The sequence below is a fragment of the Salmo salar genome, chromosome ssa11 (assembly GCF_905237065.1).
Source record: "Salmo salar chromosome ssa11, Ssal_v3.1, whole genome shotgun sequence".
Classification (NCBI taxonomy): domain Eukaryota; kingdom Metazoa; phylum Chordata; class Actinopteri; order Salmoniformes; family Salmonidae; genus Salmo; species Salmo salar.
This window is the reverse complement of record NC_059452.1, coordinates 73,312,415-73,316,223: the sequence shown is the minus strand read 5'-3', so window position 1 is coordinate 73,316,223 and position 3,809 is coordinate 73,312,415. Positions and strand designations below refer to the sequence as shown.

General features: G+C 51.7%; 1 pseudogene; it reads left to right on the top strand.

The window, feature by feature from the left end:
• Nucleotides 1-1,808: 1,808 nt before the first annotated feature.
• Nucleotides 1,809-3,809, top strand: LOC106563103 (ankyrin repeat domain-containing protein 34B-like; annotated as a pseudogene).

Here is a 3,809-nt window from a genome sequence, read left to right as displayed (position 1 = left end):
AAAGTCAAGGGGTTTGAATACTTTCTGAAGCCACTGTACACAGAGCGTAAAAAACATTAGGAACAGCATCCTAATATTGAGTTGCACCCCTTTTTGCCCTCAGAACAGCCTAAATTCATTGGTACATGGACTACAAGGTGCAGAAAGCTTTCCACAGGGATGCTGGCTCACGTTGACTCCAATGCTTCCCACAGTTGTCATGTTGGCTGGATGTCCTTTGGGTGATGGACCATTCTTGATACACACGTGAAACTGTTGAGCGTGAAAACCCCAGTAGTGTTGCAGGTCTTCACACTCTCAAACCTTGCGCCTGGCACCTACCATACCCCGTTCAAAGGCATTTAAATATTTTGTCTTGCCCATTCACCCTCTGAATGGCACACATAAACAATCCATGTCTCAAGTCTTAAAAATCCTTCTTTAACCTGTCTCCTCCCCTTCATCTACACGGAAACGGAAAAGAGCAGGTGTTCCTAATGTTTTGTACACTCAGTGTATTTACAAGGACAGAGTGATGTGAGTGAATCACATCTCTGTGTGCCCAGAATGAGACAAAGGTGCCTTCCCCTCCTCTTCTCTCCTCTCCTGACGCCCACACATGACACTGTGCCTGAGTCTCCTCCATGCTGTTTGTCATCCATTCTGCATAGGAAATAGTGATTACCACTATGGCCTGCACAGACTCATGGCCAGAGAGAGAAGTAATGACAAGAGACACAGACACACACACATTTTGGAATGTCAATATCATAAAACAATAATTAAAATTAGCCAGATCTATCCCCTCATCATCCTCTCATTCTTGCCGAACTTAAATAGTATTTTTTGACTTTTTTTTAAACAGAATCATTTACTTATTTATTTTCAGTTCAAATGAAGGTTCTCCCACAATGCACTATGTTTTCTCACAATGCACATGTCTCACTGCCATCCTTCAGACCCTCAGAAAAGGCAAGGACGAGTAGCACAGTGGCCTATAGAAACCAGCTGCCTCTGGCTGAGGCTGGAGAGGACAGGCGCAGAGCTGAATAGGCTCCCCATGAAAAGAAGCTGTCGCTTCAAAGGATCCTTTCTGCCCAGGTTGGAAGACAATTAGCCCAAGGCCTCCGCATCTCATCCATCTGGGGTTTTAAACAGTAAACTGTTCTGACATGAGCAGCTAATACATTGGGAGGTTTTGGATTGTGGTTAAAGACTTTAATGATTTGGATACATAACCAGATAAACAGCCCAATGGGCACAGATGTCATTTCAACATCTAGTTTTCATTAGTTTTGGTTGAGTTGTCAACTAATGTGAATTCAATTTGAAATCAACAAAAAATGCCATTGTATTTAAGTTAAAAGTTGGGTAAAAAAAAGAAGAAAAGACGATGACTTTTCACAAATCGAATCAATTTTCAACATTGATTCAACGTCATCACATTTCATTATTTTGTTGAAATGACGTGGAAACAATGTTGATTGAGCCAGTTTTTGCCCAGTGTGAGACCACCGATTACATGTTGCACTCATAACCCTGTCTACTTTTTGTTTGGTACAGTATGTTTTCCAGTGTTGTTAATGCTTACATGATCTGATGCCTGTCTTCGTGTAATGGCATTATCTTCCCTTTTCTCCCACCTCACTTAATGACCAATCAACCGAAAGACCTAAATCAGTTGAATCATGGCTGTTGCACCCAGAACCAAGGGTTGGTGATGTAAACTCTAATGAAACCAAACAGACCATTCCTTCTCTCTCATCTCCACAGACCACTGCCCTGTCTGAGTGCCTGAGATCCATCCCTACCTGTGCAGGTTGACTCCCCAAGTCAGAGAGTGAGAGATCATGGAGGGGGAGGAAGGTGTGACAGGGGACCCTCCCGAGCCGGGAAACGCCCTCCTCCAGGCCGTGTTCCTCTGCCGCCTGCGCCTTACACGTCTCCTCTTGGAGGGTGGAGCCTACATCAACGAGAGCGACGGGTGTGGCCAGACGGCCCTGATGGTGGCCTGTAAGACGCGGCACGCTGACCGGCAGAGCGCCAGCCGCACCCGCATGGTCCAGTACCTGCTGGAGAGCGGAGCCGACCCCAACATCCAGGATAAGGCGGGCCGCTCAGCCCTGATGCATGCCTGCCTGGAGAGGGCTGGGGCCGGGGTGGTGTCCCTGCTCCTGGCCAGTGGAGCGGACCCAGGCCTGGAGGACCATTCTGGGAGCTCAGCGCTGGTCTACTCCGTCACGGCCGGCGACAAGGAGGCTCTGAAGGTGCTGCTGGACACCTGCAAGGCCCGAGGGAAGGAAGTGATCATCATTACCACCAACACACTCCCCTGTGGGACGTCCAGGACCAAACAGTACCTCAACGTGCCCCCGCTCACCCCCCTCGACCAGGGGGGAGGGCTGCACCTGACGGCTGCTCCTCCCTGCGCCTCACCCTCTGAGATCCAGCTCCTCACCTCCCCTCAGTGCACCTCCTCCTCCTCTTCTCATCCCCCTCACCAAGTCTTTAACTTTAAGGAGGACCAGTGTTCTGGGTGTGTGACAGTGAGCTCCCAGCCTGACCCCCAGTCACATGCTCCCGTTCTGGAGCAGAGCAGGGTGGAAAGGCTGATGCAGCCCCTCCAGAGGCTGAACTCGGAGCCCTGGCTGAGGATTCCTGCCTCTCTACTGGCCCTGCATCCCGACGCTGCTCCCTCGTCCTCAGATGACCTCCCAGACATCAGCCCAGAGGAGGAACTCTCCCTCATGACCAGCAGGTTGGGCTGGAACAACTACGACAACAGCGCCCCTATCTGGTACAACTGCAGTACTGACGTGGATAACAACACTGCTAATGTTATTAGCTTTAGCAAGTCTGAGGGGAGGTTGAATGAGGAACAGGTAGGGGAAAGGGGTCAAAGGGAGGAGGAAGAGGGGCTGTTGGTGCGTAAGTTGTCCTTTGCCGGCCTCTCTTCGCCACACTCTGCCTCCAACCCAAACCTCCACTCATACAGCATCGGCACAGGCCAGGGGCCCCCTTTCCCATCTTTCTCCACTGGTACCAGACTCCCCGGCTGCCCCCTCCCCCTTCCTATGTCCAGCCTGCGCAGCATCATCCAGAGACGCCACCTGGGTGCCGACCACTACAACTCTGACCCGCAGCTGGCTGTGCCTACCGGGGGCTTCCCTGAGGAGGGCCGAACCCCGCTGGAGAGCAGGAGACAGGCCACTTCCCGCTCCTCCACCATGCTGACCTCCAGGGAATCACTGGTGGCCCCAAACCTGACCAAGAGAGCCCTCTCTGGGCTGGAGCGTCAGGGCTCAGGGGCCCTCCTCCTGGGCCACATCTCCCAGACCCGCCCAGGGTGCCTACCACCCCTGAACTCTCACAACCACACCCCCATCCCTCACATCGTTGGAGTGGCCAACCCCTGCCCCAGCCCCTGTGTCCTGGGCAGCAGTCCCAGCAGTAGGGCCGTCTGCCGGGAGGTAGCAGGCCTGAGGCCCCTCCTTCCCTCAGCTCCCTCCGGCCTTCCCAAAGACCTGAGGACCAGGAGGATGCTGCTGAGGAGACACTCCATGCAGACAGAGCAGATCAAGTAGCTGGGAGACATTGATGGGATGTTTGGCCACTGAGAGGCAGCAGTGTCTGATAAACCAGTTTCTCGATATTGATCCTGGGGACACATAGCACATGAGTGGAGCCTATATCTGCTGACTTAAAGGCATTGAAAAACACCTACAGTGCATTCGGAAAGTATTCAGAACCCTTACATTTTTCACATTTTGTTACGTTACAGCCTTATTCTAAAATTGATGAAATTACATTTGTCTCCCATCAATCTACAC